Genomic DNA, 22,083 nt, shown 5'->3' with positions numbered 1-22,083 from the left:
AGCCAGAATGTCAGGAGTAGGTGAGGGTAGCTGCTTTCGAGCACAGAGGTGGGGCGTTGAGGAGTCCAGATATATGGTCTGGCTCCTAGTCCACAATCATGAGGCCCAACTCATGCAGGGCCAGGTCCTGTGGGGAGCATATAGGGCTGAGGCGTGGGACCGGTTGGCTCATGATCTCATCAGTGCCACAGGGATTCCAAGGACTGGTGAGCAGGTCCGTCACCACCATGCGGACCTGAAGGGACGTAAGCAGGACCAATTGAACCTTTGGATCCAGGAAGCCCGGCAAATGCCCAACGCCCCACTACTAAGTAAGTTACATTTAATTATGTATGTAAGAAATTAAACTAGCTGATATTATGGAGATGTGTATTCCAATATTACTTCATTTATATTACAGCTGCAGGTGTCCGTTCTGCGAACCGCAGAGCCTATGGCGATAGGCTGGTGCGGTTGCGCCACCAGGCAGGTCAGTAATTCTCTCCCAGTAACTGTAAAGAAATATAAAAATATGACAGATAGCAAAAGAGTGCAGTGTAGTCACTAAGTAATAAAATGTGCAAGTAACAGTGTAAAAGTGTTTGCAAGTATTGCTTGATTACAAAAGTGTGTTGCAGTCTTTAATCCAAACAGAAAAATGAAAATGTCTGAAATAAAGTCTGAAATAAAGATGCCCCACCTGTAATATAATAGTACACAACCTGCAGCAGGCTGAAAAGTACAGCTGCAGAAGATGAGCAAATCACATGTGTGAAATATATCTCTGTTGAAATACTGAAACATGACAGAAGTGAGACTGCTGGAAAGGATTGTAATAACTACAGGTAAAACATGTCAATAACGCCTTGAAGTAAGTACCATCCTGAATAGTAAAATGAAAACAAGTGAGAGAGTGTGAGAAAGAGTTATGAATCCACCAATAAAGTAGTAATAACCCCTGAATAAAGTATACTGCAGTCAGTACAGAATGAAATGAATGTGACAAGCAGAACCAAACTGCGAAATGTGTTCAAAGTGTTTCAGCAGCTGGAATGTGTATCCCAAAATCTGGATATGTTGCTCTCAGTCTGCAATATGCAGACTGTATGATTGTCTGAAATACCAAACATCCACAGTTGTCTATAGCTATATAAAGCAAATGTAGCAGGATGATGTAGCTGAACAAAGCCAGATATGAACGTGTATGAATAAAAATAAAATGTATATTGGTGTAGCAGTAACAGTCCTATCACCAAATTGAAGTAGTTATCATATAGGAAACTGTAGTTAGAACAGTAGTGTGTATATATCTGCAGCTATTAGAAATGTACAGCATATGTATTGGTATTCGAAGGTGTTAATAATATTTTCTTCACCCCACCGTATAACCACATATAATCCATTCCACGTGAAATTGGCATGTGCAATCACAATTAACACCCCTGGACATTTGTCCTGTTGGGTCATAAATATTTGCATGTACATTGATGCATCTGCCCTGTTCATACATCCAAACCTGATGGCCTGTTGCCATCAATCAACCCTGCATGTTGTTGGACTGTGTATTGCTGTTCAAATTATGCATGTGTTATGCTCGCTGTTCAATGGTGTGAATATCTGGGTGTTTGGTTAATGGGAATACTAATGCATGCTGTTACAACTAATTGCGAATGGTATTGTATGTTACTAACCCAAACTGTCATGACATAATGCAAAACATAGGACGACAGGGAAGGCCGGTTCCAGTGGACCCACCTCTCCCACCTCAGCTGGCGAGTGCACCTGGCATTAGTGCCCAGTCTGGACCCTCCTCCGGTGGCTCTGTGCCACCTGCAGGTGGAAGCGCTGCAGGGGATGGGGCCCGTCCCCCCTCTGCAAGTGTGGCCAGAGGAGAACCACCACTCACCCTCCGTAGCATCCGGACTGTGGTGCGTAGGGAGATCCGGGACTCTGTTCTTGGGCCCCTACGCCAGCTTGAGGCACAGGTGGCACAACTTATGAGCATGCCTGTTGCCCGGCCTACACAGCCCCCAGCACAGCCCCATCCTGGGCAGTGAAGGAACAGTGGCAACTGCCCATGGGTGGGGATATCAGTTCCACTGTTGCCATCTGTGGGCTCATGGGCTCTGGATATCCAAACATCCGTCCCCGTCAATTGTGTAACCCCCCACACGTGTCATACACCGCCCCTGTATGCGTCTTGTTTGTCTTGTCTGTTGACCTACCCAACCTACCTCCCCAGCTATACCGACTTCCTTTATCTGACATACCACTCTCACCTGAAAAAAAAAAAAAAAGGGCACTCTGTACCCACAAAAAAATTACGCCCCATACATAGCTGCGCATTCCGCACACATGTCTGCTGGACATGGAAACTATCAATTACAATTGGCTGTACAACAAGTATTATTGTTGTCCTGACACCTCTCTCAACCTACATCCCTCCTGCAAAACCCAAGCTTGTTTCCCTACTGTCTTACCCTCTTTGTGACCCCTTTTTCACCACCTTCCAGTCTCCCCATTTTCATTTCTTTCAAAGAAAATAGCGTGGGTGTGCGCCAGAGTAAGACTGTTAAGCGGTTGTAAGCGGGTGTGCGCGGAGCTGAACGCCAGTGCGTATGCGGGATCTCTGCGCAAACCAGCGCCAACCCGGTTACAACTGCTTAAAAGTGCCTTAGTCACTCTGATTGACAGGTCCTGTAGTCAGTTCAAAAGCAAAATAAAATCGCACTGTCAGTCCCGAACCCAGGACCTTGGAAACAGTAGCCTGCATGACTTACCACTAAGCCATGACTGTTATACAAGAACATTGTGCTAAAATAAATATATCATGTAATAGTAGGAATTAATGTAAAGGGTATATAGGATGTGTAGTACACAAAGCATGTCATGTATACTTACTGTCAAATCTAGTGGATTTCTATAATAGTAGTGTGTGAACAGAAACAGCCATGCTAGTTGGTAGCTAGTAGGTAATAATGTAAGTTAATGTACATATATAAATGTATGTATATTTATATATATATATATATATATATATATATATATATATATATATATAGTTGTAGGTGTCAGTGTGCATACACACTTAGTACAGGAAACAGGAGAGAGGAATCGAGAAATGTGAATCTACAACACAGCCTGAATCATGAGAGAGATACTAACCTTTACACTCACAGAACAGTGTCCACAGCATACCAGCATGGTCCCCGCCCTTACAATCTGAAAGGGCAACGCCTATCTCACATACCCTTTTATAGCACTGTCCTGAAATCACAGTGAGAACTGCAATCAGTACACAACTGGCTGCATGCAATTAGCAAATGCTGGCTTACAATTGGTGCAGAGGCCATCACATGGACTTATGCAGATACCTACAAAAGCATCCTGTACTCCCACTCCACACATGCAATACTTTCATTGCACTATCTGGAGGCAGACAGAGAGAGAGAGAGAGAAAGAAAAAAAAAAAGAAAATAAGAACACAAACAAAAACACACGTTACAAAAACTAAGTTGAAGCTGTCATCAGTGTCAGTACCAAGCTGGGCTAGCAGCAGCAGGAAGCTATAGTAACGGTAACGCAACCAGCTGCGACAAACACAGGTAATGTAAAGTAACAAGTTAATAGTCTACATACTGTGAACCCTCCATGTGTGTCACTGGTCTGTATCTATAGTTATGTCCATGTGATAAGTTGTGTGCACGTAGTTTCACCCAAAGGGGATGACTATACATGTCATTCAGTGTTAGGCCATGATCCTGGCACCAGTTGTCCGTTTCAGTGAGGCCTGTCTGTAGGATGTGTGTGTCAGCTGGTGTAATGACTATGGCGCTTAGTTCGCAGTCATCTGGGAACTTTGTCATCCACAACCCGCACATGTTTGCTTTCACATCTGAGAAGTAAATGCCAAACAAGAGGGGTCCTAGGACAGAGCCCTGTGGGATACCACATGTGACTGGCATTGAGTCTGACATGGCTCCCGCAATATCGATATTATGGATTCTGTATGTCAATTAGTGTGCAACCCATCATGTGACATATGTAGTAACATGTAAGCTAATGAGCTTGTCTATGATGCCTGAGTGCAGTACTGTGTTGAAGGCCTTAGGCAAGTCCAGGTAGGCTGTATGGACTGCGTTGCCCTCATCAATGGCTGTAGTGACTGTTTTGAAAGGTCAACCAGGTTCAAAAGGCAGGATCAGCCCATCACAAAGGCAAACTGGGTGGGATCAAGTGTCTGCAGGTACCCAATATTGCTGTATATGCATCCCATAATGAATCATTCCATAGCTTTGCAGACCAGGCTGGTTAAGCTTATGGGGCGGTAGTTCCCAGGGTCAGTAGAGTTGCCTCCTTAGTGGAGTGGGACCACTGTTGCTGTACGCCAGTGTTCAGGTACATATCCCATAGTACGGCCAAGGTTAAATATCAGTCTTATATGCGGTTGTATCTCCTCTTGGAGTTCACGTAGCACACATCCAGGGATACCATCAGGTCACATTGATGCTGTGTGTTCTGCTTTGCTGAGGGCGGCCCTCACCTGGACATCTGAGATGATAGGTTACATTCAGCTGTGATAAGTATTTCTAAGTGTGGGGGAGAAGGAGGGGGGATACGTGCACTGAACCTGTCTGCCAGAATGTTGCCAATATCTGTGTATTCAATGAATGTTAAGTAGGTGTGTAGTAACTCAGCGCATATCTGAGGCGTTTGGTCCATATATCTAACATAACTGAAGAAGGCCTTGTGGTTATCTATAGTGTTCGTGGCCATTTCCCTCCCATAGTAGGCCGTGGATGTTGTTATGAGAGACCGTAGCTTATTACCAATGCTGACCACAGATGCCTTCCCTTTATGTGAATCTGCTCTGTCCTGCAGTAGCCTCCTTCTATCGTTATACAATCTGCCTTTGGCTGGGGTCCACCAGACAGGATGCCTAACCTTTGTGCATAGGGTCTGGGTTAGAAATGTGTGTGCATGTTCCATGCATTCTTTGGGATGTCCGTGGGAAGCATTCACCAAGGGGTCAGCAGTGTGGGTTGTGGCTTCCACTGGCCCAGTGGGCTGCATGGATGCCATGTCAGTCCTAACAAGTGAATATCTGTCTAATCACATATATATCAAAGTAGTCTACTGTGCTGGTGGTGGTGGTGGTGGGATATGTATATCCAGGCAGAGTAATTTGTGTCCAGATCACACTAGTGGATGGCGTTCCACATACAGTACCTTGGTATGAACCCCCAGAGTGAGGTTGTGCATTGGACCTGTCTCAGTGTGCTGACCGATGGGGCATGCTACTATGTTGTATGGAATGTGGCAGGTATTGTTGCACAGGTATTGGCTGAGCACTGATATCTGGCCATGTACTTGTGTATCCACCAAGAGGCACACACGTGTTACATATGGGAGTAGTAGTATATCACTAAGGTTGAGTATCATGTATAGTATGTGTGCCATATATTGCTGACATAGTCTGCTGATATCCTGTTTGTGTTCTCTTCCAGGGACATGGCGCATCAGCGAAATCCTGCCTACTCTGCTGCAGAAGATGAAGAGATACACCAGAGCCTGGTGCGGGATTATGACATACTGTTTTCCTGCACCAGCCAGAATCAGCAGGAGAGCGCTGCACTGTGGCAAGACCTTGTCCGTAGGGTAAATGACATTGGCACGCATAATAGGACATATGAGCAGGTACGACATCACTGCAGTGATTTAATCAGAAATGTCCATCAGCATGCGTTGGATATCCACAGGCAACAGGTCGCCACAGGAGGTGGGGTGGCCACACATCCCCCCCTCACCAGACTGGAGGGGCTACTCCTAAGCGTTGTGGCTCCAACCCAGGAACATCCACAGCAACACACCTGCATTATGATGGATGCTGGATCCACACAGCAACACGACATGGAGCGTGCAGGTAATATGCCATATGTACACTTGACTGTTCTGTACACTGTTAGTTTATGCATGTGTAAGGTGTGTCCGTGGTATGTAACTGTCAACATAGTATGTAATTGTGCAGGTGTGATATTGCCAGTATCAGCAGCTGACATGTGAAAGGCAACTGGTGTACTACTGCACTGTATCATACGCAGTATCAATGGCACAGTTGTGCCCACTGACATTAATCTCCTCATTTCTGCAGGTCCCTCCAGTGTTACAGCAAGGCAGCCCATCCATGCTGGTGGGTGTGTTTTAACAATACCTATAATAGTCCTGATAGTGCTAGTAATACTAGTGTAACTCAGTAGTGCTCTGTGTGTATACTGCAGGGTGTGCATGTGTGCCTGTGTCCATGTGTGCATGTGTCCACGTGTCCACGTGTGCATGTGTGCCTGTGTCCATGTGTGCATGTGTGCATGTGTCCATGTGTACACCTGTCCACGTGTGCATGTGTCCATGTGTGCCTGTGTCCACGTGTGCACATGTGCATGTGTCCACGTGTGCATGTGTGCATTAGTGCATCACTGGTAACATTGTGTAGACATTGTAAACTGTGTTTCCTGTCTTCCTCCCACAGGTTCTGGTGCTGCTCAGGTGTTCTGCAGCAGGGAACCTGAATCTGGTGCCACAGGTACTGATAATGATGATATCTGTGTAATGGCACAGGACGGTGTGTCAGGGTCCATCATTGGTCAGCCAATTGACAGTACACAGCTGTCAACCCCATCATTGCGCACAGTCATCCTGCCAGTACATCCTATGTCACCATTGTCCCTAGGTGATGGACGGGATACAGTGGGCATTGACCAGGGTAATGTGGTATCTGTGGCACATGCTTCCCCACACAGCAGCCATGGGCAGGGTCCTGCGATGGTACCACACAGACAGTTGCCCATGGGTTCTCATGGGAGCATCCATGGGCGTACTGCCTCTGGCAGACGTGCCCAAAGAGGTCTGTCAACCTCAGCTATGTTTCGGGCTGTCATGCAGGCACAGTCGCGTATGAAAAGGTACACCAGACAGGGTCCGAGGGAGCTGAGAGCATGTCGCACAGCCATGACTGACAGTATGCGTGACATCGCGGATGCTATCCGTAATTTCACCGATGTCATAGACAGACATTGTGGGGACATATTACAGCAGTTCCACAACCACATGTCCATGAGCCAGGGCAATGGTGGACGGTTGCGGCGTCGATGTGGCCGTATGCCAGCAACAGCAGCAGCTGGCAGTCGGCGTGGATGACAACAGGCCCACAGACACCCCCATAGTGCCAGCAGCAGCTCCAGCAATGCTGGGTCTCTGCTGTCATTGGAAAGCCCCAGGAGACCACGTGCACGTGGCTCTGGACAGTCCCAACAGGGACCTGTGTCCAGTCAACACACTCCCGCTTCTGATGACAGTACCCAGTCTGGCTTAGTACCGGATACGGTCCGTAGCACCCCTGCCAGGCACAGGTACCGTGTCCGTGCCCACAGACACTGATCTGTATGACCTGCCAGGTGCAGTCTGTGGCTGTCCACAAACTCCAGTATATGGCAGCCATGAGGTGGAACTGTGTGCATGCATACACACATGCGAAATGTTAACACCTAGGGCTACCACATACACGCACACACTGCACCAACAGTGCCCCGCCCTGTACTGCTGTCCCTCACCAGCACACATACACACACACATGTCAATTGGTGGTATCAGTGGCAGACTCAGGCATACCTAATTCATACCCTGTGCATATGATGAAACTGTGCCACCTCCTGCAATCTTCAACATCAGTGCAGGAACAGGTAAACATGTTGCTGATGCACAGGGTGACTACATAGAAGTGTATTACTAGTATCATGTTGGTAACAGTACAGTGTGCTGATATGACTGTGTGTATATCCCAGCATGCCTGATGCAGTAACTGTATGACTGTCCCGAATTGTTATCTACACCCATAGTAAGTACCATAGTGTAACAGCTGCACATTATTGCATACCGGTGGTAAGGATGTCAACAGATAGCCACATACATAGGTAGCACAGGGGAGAAGCTAATGCAAGTAGTGATATGCAATGATGGACATGTACAGTAATGGTGGCATGTTGCCCACAACAACTATGCAATGTGGATGTTTGCGCATGTTGATATGTGTGCAGTACCAATGTAATACAAATCACAATTAACTATGACATAATATCAGTTCTACCATGGACATCTGAGCTGTGCATTCCTGGGTACATGTTGATAGTGCCTACATATTTGCACTGTTACCTACTGTAAGTGTTACCCCTTCTTTGTTGTACAATGGACTACTTCCAGCCCTGCTTACTGTAGCTTTATTTTCATGCATGTTTGCTTGGGGTTCCCTGGAACACTGCTTCCACCTGCAATGCAGAGTTACAGAGCTTCTGTGGACTCCTAGTGACATCTGCATAGCGTACTATACATATGTCAATTTTCCACATGACAGAACGTCACTGTCTGTCCTGTTTGCATGTACGTTGCCTGTGACACATTCCACATGACTTACCTGGCATTTACCCATGTGTGCAGTCATATATGCCAGTGCTATGAAATCAGTAGCAGTACACCCACACATACTCACCTTCAGTATGTTGTTCCCCATTGGCACTATGTGTTGGTAATCACCATGGCAATCACACTACTATGGTAGCATGTGCAAAGGTAACCTGAGAATCACCTCTATGGTCCAGTTGTGGTTTATGTGAGTCATGTGGCAATGTCACAGCTGCCACATGTATGCAGTCAACCCTCTCCCCTGGCCAGGAACATACAACACGTGTGGGATGCCACCACATAGCCAATCTGGGGACTGAGCACTCTGAACCCAGTACTGCCATACCCTGTCAGGTGGCATGACATACTACAGTGACTACAATACCAGTCTGACATAGACCTGCACTAACAGCAATCCAAACACACTGGGGCATACTTGGAGACTCAGACTAGCATCCTGCCTAAGCATCACACACCTCCGCAGCTGGCACACAGGCATACGTTACGTCGGAACAGAGCACATGGCACACACATCCCGTGTGCCACACACTCACAGCCTGTAGGGCTACACAACACACCTGCTACAGATGTGTCAGGTACCTCTCTTGGCCGCTGCAGTGGGGTCCCGCTCAACAGGCTGTACATGGTGAAGGTCACAGTGATATGCCCATGGGGCACTATGGTCCACCACAAAACACATGCATACAGGTCAGTCAGAGGCATGGACACATATGACTCAGTCATTGTCCATGCCACTATGGATGACCTGAGACATACCTCCTGGACTACATGATAGGGAACATAGAAGGGATCTCTCAGCATGTTGCACGGGCCAGTATGAGCCTGATCTTGGTTGCCATCATACCCTCACCAGGTATGCTACCACAATATGTAGGAAGGGTGTTCTATGTCTACATTCTGCTCAATCTCCAATGTCATTCATAGGGTATCCAATGGCTGTCAACGTGTGCTTACATGCTAGGGAAGCCACAATGATTTGCGAGGGGCAGCTTGCACGGGACACCCATGGGCCATTGTATATTGGCGAAGCCCCTTGATACACACATAGTGCCTTTTGCTGCAGGACACGGATTACATAGCCACTTCCATGGGTATCACACAGGATAGGACACTAACAGTGATGCTACACAACACCGGCAGTGTACACCGCAAGATGCATGCACTGGACACTGTCCTCAGCATGGTGAACTGCAATATCTGTGCAGTACCAGATTCCTGATTCACGGCTCACAGGTGCAACCCATCACTGCCAGGTTATACCTCATACCATGCCTGTCATCCCCTACACATGTAACACACATGGACAGGGGGGTGGTATCTCAAGGCACCACAGATACCCACACCTCCAGGTTGTTGGCACAGCACAAAGCATCAGGGCCTATCCATGAGCAGCTAACAGTGTGTTGGACTGCTTTCTGGTTCATAGCCTGGCACACACAACCCTCCCATACACAGGAAACCCACCTGTTCTCCCTAACAACACTGGCAATATGAAAGTCTCTGGAAATGTCTTTATATGGCTGGACTGCATCCAGCTAAACATTGTGCGTGAGCATTACTGTAGCTACAACACACTAGCTGAAAGGTTCCCAGCATGTAGTCACTGAATTGCAGTGGAACAACATGTTACCACTCCCACAACAGGTGGGAACATGCAGCACCTGTTCATCGACTACATGTAGACTATATGGCCCAGACCAGATGTGTATCCCCTGTTGTTGGTATTATACCATATACAACCCACACTGTATAGACACATACCGCGTGCGGCCCCTGCACAGTAAGACACAGTCATAATGTTATGCATTGCGAATACCATTTATCCACTTGAGGCACGTATCAGACATGGTAACTACTGAAGGTCACAGGTATATATGTGTATGTGTCACACACATACATCATGTGTGCATTGCCATTGCTGGTTTAGGCAATGGCATGCATTCTTATGAACAACAACCCACACATGGTCATATTGTGTGACACAACCACACGTGGCAGTTGTGGGTTTCCAAAACATACCTATCTGTGCTCTGACAGTGGTAATAGACCCAGTAGTGGAGCGCACTATTGGCATTACTGGGCAAGTAGCCCTGTTTGACTGTACTGATAGTGTGGTGACATCCCCTGTGTTTACTGGGGGAATATGCAGCATCTGGTGTATTGTAGTATTTGCCAAAAGGATCTGTTCTCTCACACTTGCAATTACACACACCATACTACCCCCACACACACACACACACACTTGCCATTTGCAGGATTCATACCCCTACCGAACTATGTCACGACACGTGAGAGAGACACATTAGCGAAGCACACTATTCGGATTACTAGGAAGTTCCTCTTCTCCGGCTGTACTTATAGGGTGCTGACATCCATCAGTGTTTGGAAAGGGTAATGTGCATCATGTAGTGTGATCTCCTGATTGCCAAAAAGCACATGTCTTTCATACAGAATTGCACACACACAAACTCCCCTCATCCAAACACACACACTTGCCATTTGCAGTTTTCAAACCCCTACCTAACTATGTTATGACACTTGAGAGAGAGACGCATTAGCAGAGTGCGCTATTCGGATTACTGGGAGGTTTCCTTTCTCCAGCTGTACTTATAGGGTGCTGACATCATCAGTGTTTGGAAAGGGTAATGTGCATCATGTAGTGTGTTCTCCTGATTGCCAAAAAGCACATGTCTTTCATACAGAAATGCACACACACAAACTCCCCTTATCCAAATACACACACTTGCCATTTTCAGGTTTCAAACCCCTACCTAACTATGTTATGACTTTGGGAGAGACGCATTAGCAGAGTGCGCTATTCGGATTACTGGGAGGTTTCCCTTCTCCAGCTGTACTTATAGGATGCTGACATCATCAGTGTTTGGAAAGGATAATGTGCATCATGTAGTGTGTTCTCCTGATTGCCAAAAAGCACATGTTTGTCATACAAAAATGCACACACACAAACTCCCCTCATCCAAACACACACACTTGCCCTTTGCAGGTTTCAAAGCCCTACCTAACTATGCTATGACACTTGAGAGAGATGCATTAGCAGACTGAGCTATTCGGATTACTGGGAGGTTTCCCTTCTCCAGCTGTACTTATAGGGTGCTGACATCATCAGTGCTTAGATAGGGGAATGTGCATCCTGTAGAGTGCTTTCCCAGTTGCCAAAAGGGACATTTCCCTCACACAGACTTGCACACACACTAACCCCCCCTCCACACACACTGGGCAGTTGCAGGATTCAAACCCCTACCTAACTATGTTATGACACTCGTGACAGACGCATTAGCAGAGCGCGCTATTCACATTACTGGGAGGTTTCCCTTCTCCAGCTGTACTTATAGGGTGCTGACATCATCACTGCTTAGAAAGGGGAATGTGCATCCTGTAGAGTGTTTTCCCAGTTGCCAAAAGGGACACTTCCCTCACACAGGCTTGCACACACAACAACCCTGCTCACACACACACACACACACACACACACACACACTGAGCATTTGCATGGTTCAAACTCCTACCTAACTATATTATGACAATTGAGGGAGAAGCATTAGCAGAGCGCGCTATCCGAATTACTGGGCATCTGTTCTGCACCTGCAGTATTTATAGGGTGCTGACATCTTTATTTCTACAGAGGTATGTACATCTAGTACTACCTGTCAGGTGGGGGATAGCATATATATGCATTTGCAGCCACCTACTTCAGGGTCAGATATGCACATCGCACTGGCAGGTTATGTTCTATACCATGCTTCGTGACCACAGGACCTGTAACACACAACACAACCAGTCCAGAACACCACTCCCACATCCAGGACACACACTTTGCTTCCCTGGGAACAGTGCCGGGATATGCAGGTGTTCACATACACCATTCCAGTTGTTAACATCAGGTACAGGCATATTGTGTGTGGGAACTACTCAGGCCTCTACAACATTACCCTACAGCCACTACAATTTGTGGGTCCATGTACTAGAACCATTCACCACAGCCACATGGGGGAATACATATTGCACCTGTCCATCTGCAACATGGGTACTCACTGTTCCACACCAGAGGTAGAACACCATTGTTGATATCTGACCATACCCACCTTTCCCTGGACATCCATATCCCATCCCCACCACCAGGCAAGGTTGTCACTGCAAACAAACTGTATTTAGCACAAGCAGACTCTACACTTGTGAAGACTGGGGTGGATGACTTCAAAGGACCCATGCTGGGGGACTATACTGGCCACTCTGCATAATCCTTGACAATTGAATTCTATGAGCATGTGTAAGGTTTGCATTGATCATGCTATCCCACATATACCCATCACTGCTCCACAACAGGACACCTGTCAGGTGTACACCAGCCATATATGAGCCGTCCAACAGACAGAGTGAGCTAATACATTGCAGAGCTGTAGCCCACAGAGGGAGGACATCTCTGAACAGTACCGGCATGACACTTCAATCCCACATAATCATCACAACACAGTGTAGACAGTGGAATTGTCCAGACAATGCAGATAGGGCTCCCCTCAGTCTGTTATTGACGCCCACTTACTGTTCGAGGTCCTCAGCAACCCTCTTCCAGCACACACCAACAACATGGATGTGGCTTAGCACATTCAAACCTTGGGATCTCCACTGTGTCCCTGCTTGACAGAGGCACAGCACACTAGCCTCACATGTTGCCTTATGTGACCTACTTTACAGTGGCACAGTAGCCTACTGTACTGGGGATGCAGATGCCAAGCACACTCTGGCTAAGTTGTCATTCCCTAGGGCAAACAGCCTAGTATTGACCTCTACACCCATATGTTTAATTGTCAGATGCACAATATTTGTTGCTGTTAGACTGTTTGCAGGTCTTTATTGCTATAGCATTCCCTGTTCCTATGAACAACTTGTGTATCTGTGGAAGATGTTTGAATATGAGGGTGATCCACTATATCACTTATGTCTCTGTAGTCATTTACTGTGTGCACTGGGCAGATTGCTGTGTTGTGGTTGGTTCCTGGAATGGCACGTACAAATACCAGACATGTGTGGCCAACTGCTAAACGGAGATATAGCCTAAGTGTGTGAGCATGCCCAGTTCAGCCTTTCCATGGCATGTTGTCTGACATATGCCTCATTTATCAAAGTGTGCGAGCATGCCCAGTGTGAGCTTTCCATATGTTGAACTCTGCAGTCCACCACATATTTGGGTGAGTGTGAACTTCAACAATATCTCACGTTTATGGTTGTGTGTTGGGTGTCATGTTGTGTACTTACTGGCCAACTGCTTCGTGTCTGACCACAACAGGGATTATACTGTGCCTGCAGGGATTGCATGGGATACTTTGCATACAGTTGTCAACATCCTTTCATAATGACCTAACACTGTAGTGCCGTATAGTGTACTGGTTCAGTACTTTCACTGTGGTGGACAGTATCCTGGGCTTTAGTCCTATCACTGCTTGACATCTTCATAGTGAGCACAACAGACTGTGTAGGGGCCAGTTGTGCACATATGACCATGTTGCATTATGTTCAGATATGGACTACCTACACCAGGCTTGTCCAACATTGGTAGTGTATTCCACAACATAGGTGGACATTGGCAAACACTAGCGATGTGCCCTAGGCCATTTCTGATGCTAGTCAGAGAGTGTGTTTGTCCTTCGACACACATTGTAACTGGAGTTTGCCATGACATATGTCATGGTTAGTATACTGTGCCTCTGTCTACCTGTGACATAACAGTGATACCCAGGGTAAACCTACCATCTCCCATCCACTCATCAAGATTCCTCTTGAGGGGTGTCGATGGGTGACTCTCTGGCTAACCTGTACTGGGAGTTTACTCAAGAGTGGGGGTGGCTTCTGTGTTATGGATCATTCAGTACAGCTTGTCCTATGTATGTCAGTGCTGGGGTTTAGGTCTCTCATGTGCATAGCTCACTGCCATTCAGATTGTACAAGGTGCAGCATGTTCATTGATTCCAGCTTGGACATGGCTTCATACATCAGGCACAGCTTGCCTCTGGGTGGGCAGTATGGCAGTGTGTGGAGCTGCAGTTTGTTTAATCAGGCAACGCATGGCATCTGTTCATGCTCTTTGCTACTCCTGGTGAGGTACTGTTGTGGACTTTACAGTTGATGGAGGTGTCTGCTGAGGTACATCCCACAAGGGCTATTGTAGTCAATTGTGACACTGATGAAGGATGACTGCAGAGCCACAGTGACCTTCCCTTATCTAGATCTGATAACCTTCATGATTGGGTGGGTATATGGTATGTTTCTGTGAACACTACAGCCACATGTTTGTCCAATGCAGGATATCTATCACCTTGTGTCTCCAGGTCTCTCTACATGTTACGTACGTAATGGGTTAACACCTGTGTGGTAATTGGTGGGCTCTTACTGTATATCCACAGTGGTTGTCCATACACATTTCTGCAATTAGCTTGCTGACATGGCTATGGCACCAGTTGTCTGTTTCTATGTGGCCCTTTTGTGGGTTGCTTGTGTCAGCTGGGGGTCAGATATGGTGTGCAGTTTGTACTCCTCTGCATACATGTTCAGTCACAGTCCTTCCATGTTGGCCTGTACCTATGGGACATATATATGGAACGGGGGAGGTCCCAGGACCAAGCCTTGTGGGATGCCACTTATATCTGGTTTGTAGTCTGACATGGATGCAGCATGTCTGACCATGTCAGTTCTGTCCTTGGTCTGGTTTGCAACCCCTCTACTGACATAGGGGTTTATATTTAAGCTGGTGAACATATCCATACTGAGCACGTAGGGTATTGTCTGGAAGCATTTGCATGGTCCAGCTACGCTGTGTGGACCACATTGCCCTCATCGATGACCTTAATGACTGTTTCAAATGGGTCAAACATGTTTAGGGGCAGGATCTGCACTTACGACAGCCACACTGGGTAGGGTCCGGTGTCAGTAGGTCCCCGATAGCTTTATGTCTGCGGTACATGCTGATCCTTTCCATAGCTGTGCAGACCAAGCTTGTCAGGATCCTGGGGTGGTAGTTTGCAGTATTCATTCAGGCAACACCTTTGTTGTGAAGGACCACTGTTGTTGTACACTGCTCTTTGGGTACATATCCTATGGTAAGGCTGACATTGAGCAGTAGTGTGATTTGGCATTCCATTCTTCTTGAAGTCCATGTTGGCCTCAGCCCAGGACACCATCTCATACCTTTGCTTACCTCAGCATCTGCAATGTCAGGGGGCCAGCAGTCTGCTGGGATAGATATTTTGCATTCTGGGGGGGGGGGTTGCACTGCACCTGTCAGGTTGTATGTTGGCAATACGTGTGTGTGTTTGGTATGTTGTTTATAATATCTGTGTGATTCGGAGCATATCTGTGAATTCCCAACATGGTTCCTACCATCAGTTGAGTAAGCCTTGTGATTATCCTTAGTGTCCTGTACAATTTGTATCTTCATAAGTTCATAGGTTCATACTAGGCTATCCACCCTAGGGCATTAGTAAGCCTAGCCAGAGTGTGTGTGTCTTTTGCCGCCCCTTTCTATGTGAATATTATGGCCATTTATGATTTTCTTTACTGTGCCTCTGTCTGGACGTGACACCGTATGCAGTGTACATCTACGATCATCCATCCACTTGGCAATATTCCTGTTGAGGGGTGTCAGTGAGGGGCTCTGCCTAACATGGAGTGGGATCCTGTTCCAGGGTGTGGGGAGCCTCTGAGTTATGTATCTGTCCCTCCAGCACATCCTATTTCATTATGTGTTGAGGTTGACATCTTTCACTCTCACAGCTCCAATGGCTTTGATTTCCTGGGGTGGAGCATGTCCATTACTCCTGTGTTGGACATGGCCTTGTACAACAGACATACAATGCCTCTGTGTAGGCAGTCTGTGACTGCATTCAGCTGGGGTGTCTACAGCCAGACAGCATATGACATATATTTGACACCCTTTATCCTCTTGGTGAGGTACCTTTGAGGTCTTCCTAACTGCTGCAGGTGTCAGGTACAGTACATCCCATATGAGTCATTGTACTAGATTATGGGTCTGATAAGAGAACAGTACAGGGGCACAGTGACCTCTGTTGATGTAGATGTGAATCCTTTCATGATACGGTGTCCAATATAGACAGTCTTCCTAGCCACACTGGCATTGTGAGTGTCACATGACAGGTTACTGTCGACTTGTGTCCTTAGGTCCCTGATTACTCCTTGCATACATAATGGTTTACCACCTATGTGGTAATTTGTGAGTACCTTGTTTGGTATTTGGTGGGACATTCATACTGTCCAGTGTCTTCAGGATGTCTGGGTGGGGTTCCTGTGTGTGAGAGTGTGGTCTGTCACATGCTACAGACTGTACAGCAGTTTTGACTACAGTTAGGTGCACATGGGTGGTCTCTGCTGCTTTGTGCATTGTCAGTTACCTGGCCGTATGGGTGTCTGTGCTGCATATGGATACTCCCCCTCCTTTGATGTTTTGGTCCAGGTGTTGGGGCCATAATGCATGATATGAGGTATAACCTGGTAGTGCTGGTGTGCTGTCAGTAGGCTTGCAGCAGGTTTCTGTCACTGCACAGACATCGATGTTCTCCATACTGGGAAGTGCCTCAGGAGCATGCATATTGCAGTTTTCACATCTGGCATTGGTCAGCATTACCCTTATGTTTCTTACCACTTATGTTTTCTAAGGTGGTGGGTTAGTCTTTTCGGCCTTGCCTACGTACGGCTCTATGGAGGTGGCAAAGGCCTTATCCAGACGCCCAGGGGTAACAGGTGCAAGCCATCCCTGGAACAGCAGCATGGCTCATCATGCATGACATCTCAAGCAGACAGACATTAGATCCTCTTGGACTGACAGCTGCAATTGTGCCACCTGTTAAAGCTGATCATTCTGTGTTTGTACTGTGGCATCACTCTTGGTGAGGGTTGGATGCTGCAAACGGCCAGTGTCATACTGGCCTGGAGTACATACTCAGAGAGCTCATCCATGTCTCTTTTCATGTAGTCCAGGGAGGTACATCTCGGGTCATTCACACCAGCATGGACAATGAGTGCATCATATTTCTGCTTGCTTTGGGGTGACCTGCGTACTTGTGTTATGTGGCGTAGTGTAGCAGCCTACAGGCAGCTTACTGTACCCTTTCCCTTGTTCGGTCTGGTGAGTGGGACAGCAGTGTGTCTGCCTATACAGACACCTATTACAACTGTATCAGGCATGTTGTTTCTCCTTCTGGCCTGTGACTGTTTGGCACACCAGCTTTGTGTACTATGTGTTACATGTGCTATGTATGAAGGTTGTGGTTGCTTGGGGTCTGCTTTGGAGGCCTCTGTTGGTGTGGTGTGTTTGTAATTAGGGCCTCCGGGAATGTTTTTCTGTGTTTATGTGTTTGGTTTACAGTTGTGATAGGTCTAAGTGGGACTGGGTTTGTGGTGTATGTGGTTACCTTCTCCTCCTGACTAGTTTTGACAGTACTGAGTTGGGGGAGCTCAGCCTCCGGTTTGGATAAATGGTTGCATCTCTCACATATATTTGTATTTATTGAGGGGGGTTGAGGGTTGTCTGTGTACTTGGGGCAGGTGTAACATTGCCTCAGGATTCACAGATTCTACTTGTTGTAGCTCGCCTTAGTGGATTGTATGTGTGGACATATTTTATTGCCATACTACTGATCAGTGATTACTTCCCTTTTTATGTTTGCTCTATCATGTAGTAGCTTCCTCATTCTCTTGCATGGTTTGGTAATGGCTGGAGTCCAGCATAGGTTCATAGGTTCATACTAGGCTATCTGCCCTAGGGCATTTATAAGCCTAGCCAGAGTGTGTGTGGCTTTCACCACCCCTTAGGATGAGAATACTATACCCATTAGTTTGCTGTGCCTCTGTCCAGCAGTGACACAGAGATGATTCCCGGGGTAAACCTACGATCACCCATCCACTCGTGAAGATTTCTCTTGAACAGAGTCAGTGAGGGGCTCTGCCTCACATGGACTGGGATTCTGTTCCATAGTGTAGGGAGTCTCTGGGTGATGAATCTGTCCCTCCAGCACGTCCTATTTATATCCGTGTTGAGGTTTAAGTCTCTTGCTCTCGTGGCTCTGGTGGATTTGGATTTTTTGAGGTGGAGCATGTCCATTAATTCCGGGTTGGACATGGCCTTGTATGTCATGCACAGATCACCTCTGAGCAGACGGTATGCGACTGAATAGAGCTGGAGTTTCTTCAGTCGGGCAGTGTATGACATATGTTTGAGCCCCTTTATCCTTTTGGTGAGGAACTTTTGGGGTCTTTCCAACTGCTGCAGGTGTCGGGTAAGGTACATTCAATGGGGCGTTGTACTCAATCATTGGTCTGATAAGTGAAGAGTACAGGGGTACAATGACCTCTCCTGATCTGGATGTGAATCCCTTCATGATCAGGTGGGCAATGTAGAAGGTCTTCCTAACCACTTTGGTAATGTGAGTGTCAAAAGAGAGGTTACTGTCAACTTGGGTCCCCAGGTCCCTGATAACTTCTTCCGTGTTTAATGGATTACCACCTATGTGGTAATTAGGGGTTACCTTGTTTTTCCCAAAGGGTATGACTATACCTTTTTTGGCATTTAGCTTAAGGCCATGACTCTGGCACCAGTTATCCATTTCTATGAGACCTCTCTGGAGGATGTCTGTGTCTGATGGAGTGTCAATTATGGTGCCCAGTTTGCAGTCATCTGCAAATTTTGTCAGCCACAATCCCCCTATGTTTGCCTGCACTTCAGAAAAATAAATGCAGAACAAGAGGGGGCCCAGGACTGAGCCCTGTGGGACACCGCTCGTGACCGGCTTAGAGTCCGACATGGCACCAGCAACTGTAACCCTGTGGGTTCTGTCCTTGAGCCAGTTTGCAACCCATCTTGTGACATATGGGTTTACATCTAAGCTGGTGAGCTTTTCTATGATGCCCAAGTGGGGTATTGTGTCGAACGCTTTTGCTAGGTCAAGATAGGCTGTGTGAACTGCCTTACCCTCATCAATGGCCTTAGTGACTGTTTCGAAAAAGTCGACCAAGTTCAAGAGGCAGGATCCGCCCTTGACAAAGCCAAATTGGGTAGGATCCAGTGTCTGTAGGTCCCCAATGTCTTTATTTATGAGTTCCATTATGATCCTCTCCATAGCTTTGCAGACAAGGCTCGTCAAGCTTATGGGGTGGTAATTTCCAGGGTCCGTAGAAGCACTGCCTTTGTGGATTGGGACCACAGTTGCCGTACGCCATTCTTTGGGTATGTATCCTGTAGTAAGGCTAAGATTAAACAGCAGCCTTATGTGTGGGTTTAGTTCCTCATTGAGTTCGTGTAGCACACAGCTGGGGACACCGTCTGGTCCCATTGATGGTGTGTTTTTTGCTTTAGAGAGAGCAGCTCTCACCTGGGCATCTGAGATGTTTGGGAGGCTAGACTCTGGTGGGATAGATATTTCTCCTTTTGGGGGGAGGAAGGGGAGAAATAATTTGCACTGAACCTGTCTGCCAGTATGTTGGCAATGTCTGTGGGTTCAGTGATTTTTGTATCATTTTGGACTAATTCTGAGCATATCTGGGAGTTTCCACCCAGGTTTCTAACATAGCTAAAGAAGGCCTTATGATTGTCTTTTGTGTCTTTAGCGATTTTTCTCTCAAAGTTGGCCTTGGATGATTTTATGAGTGATCGTAGTTTTTTGCTAGTATTGATCAGAGATGCCTTCCCTTTTAGGGATTTTGCTCTGTCATGTAGTAGCTTTCTCCTCTTATTGTAGAGTTTGTTTATGGCTGGGGTCCACCAGACCGGGTGCCTGCCTTTGGTGGAAAGGGTCTTGATTTTATTAGGGATTGCTTGATCCATACATTCCTGGAGGTGCTCGTAGAAGGCATTTGTAAGGGTTTCAGCAGCATGCCAGATGCCTGCGTGTATGGCATTGTGTCTTGTTGTTATTTGTGATTGCATAATCCAAGCATTCCTGGCTGTGTTCATGGAATGCCTGTATAACAGGTTCTGCTGTGTGTCCCATATTCTGCACCTGCACAGGGCCTTTAGTGGATTCCACATCAGTTTGGAGGGGTGCAACTTATGCTTTACACATGTTTTTCACTGTGGTTTTCTGGCCAGGGACTGTGGTCAGGATGTGTATATCCGGTGTGATTACTCTATGGTCTGGTCTTACCAGTGAGGGATACACTTCTCATCTTGCCATCCAGTACGCATGTTGCTGATTATCACATCCAGTATGCTTACCCCTCTTGTGGGAGTGGTACGTTGTTCCTGGGCATTTTGGTTTATGGATTCTGGGAACTTTTCTCCTACTGTGTTGGTGCTAGTACAATGCTCCCAGTGTATGTCTGGGTATTTTCAGTCAACCAATATAATGTGGTTTGGGGGGCTTGATATATTCATGTATTCCAACATAGGCCAGGTGCAGTTCCTGGTGTTAGGACAGTAGTCTGCAGCAGGCTATATACTGGGAGGCAGTTTTAGCCACTGGTACTTGTCCATGGCTAATCCATGCTGCTTCTTGTTGTGGTACCAACATGGGGGTGTGGTTATCCTTGACAATTATTGCTAGTCACCCTCTTTTTGTAGCTTGTTCCATGTTTTGAGGCTGTACAGCACAGTATGAGGTGTAACCTGGTAGTGTTAGGGTGCTGATGTGAGCCTTGACCCAGTTTTCTATTACAGGACAGATATCAACATTCTCCATACTGTGTGCGTTTACACTGCACGCATCTTGCTGTTTAGACTTCTGGCATTGGGTAACATTACATCTAGGTTCCTATCCCTTGTGGTACCTATGAAGGTGGGTTTGTGTTTTGAGACTTAACTATTCAGGACACGCTGTGGGTACTGACAGCCTTTGCCAGTATCCATGGGGCCTGGACTGATAGGTGAATGCCACCCCTAGCAGGTGGTGCATCATGTCATGCTCTGCATGTCTTCCCAGGCTGAAACACATTGACTCCCCTTTGACTAACTGCATTACTTCAGCCAATTATTGTAATTGATCATCCCATCGTCATTTTGTGGCTTCATGCTTGGTGAGGGTGGATGTTAGTCAGGGTCCTCAAGTGTGCATATAGTACATGGTGTTACATTACTTAACACATGACATTCATGCCTCAGGTGGTGCTGCAGGGCTGCCTCTGTCGGATGCACATATTACACTCCCTGTACATGTTTGTGAGCAGGTCATGTCATTTTAGGCATCCCTGTTATTATTTGAGTGAGTCAGAGAGGGGTATCATTCCCAGGGTTCCTACTGAGCCAGTGTATGTGCTATGCATTGCCTCTTTGCCAAGGCCAGGGCATACTGGGCACGCCTCCTTCTGGCTACTGGGGCAGGCTCAGGTTCCTCCTCCTCAGAGTCACGCTATGCCTGTGATGGCCTTGGCAATGTTGGGGGGCTGTTTGGCCCAGCCATATGCTGGTCCTGCTGCAGCTGTTTTCGCAAGATCATATTATGTAGCATAGCACATACCATGACAATTTGGGTACATGTAGTTGTTGAGTACTGCAAGGCTCCACCAGATGTGTCCAGACACCGAAACTGTGACTTGAGCAGCCCAAACACATGCTCTATTACATTACGTGTTTGTGCGTGTGCCTCATTATGGCGTTCCTGTTCAGGTGTGTGT

General features: G+C 46.9%; 1 protein-coding gene across 1 annotated transcript in view; it reads left to right on the top strand.

Moving 5' to 3' along the window:
- LOC122787440 (4-hydroxyphenylpyruvate dioxygenase-like) overlaps positions 1–22,083 on the top strand; it is a 705,402-nt gene that overhangs the window by 94,299 nt on the left and 589,020 nt on the right. The window lies entirely within an intron of this gene.

The sequence above is a fragment of the Protopterus annectens genome, chromosome 13.part0 (assembly GCF_019279795.1).
Source record: "Protopterus annectens isolate FY-2018-M chromosome 13.part0, PAN1.0, whole genome shotgun sequence".
Taxonomy (NCBI): Eukaryota; Metazoa; Chordata; order Ceratodontiformes; family Protopteridae; genus Protopterus; species Protopterus annectens.
This window is presented reverse-complemented; position numbering and strand designations above follow the sequence as displayed.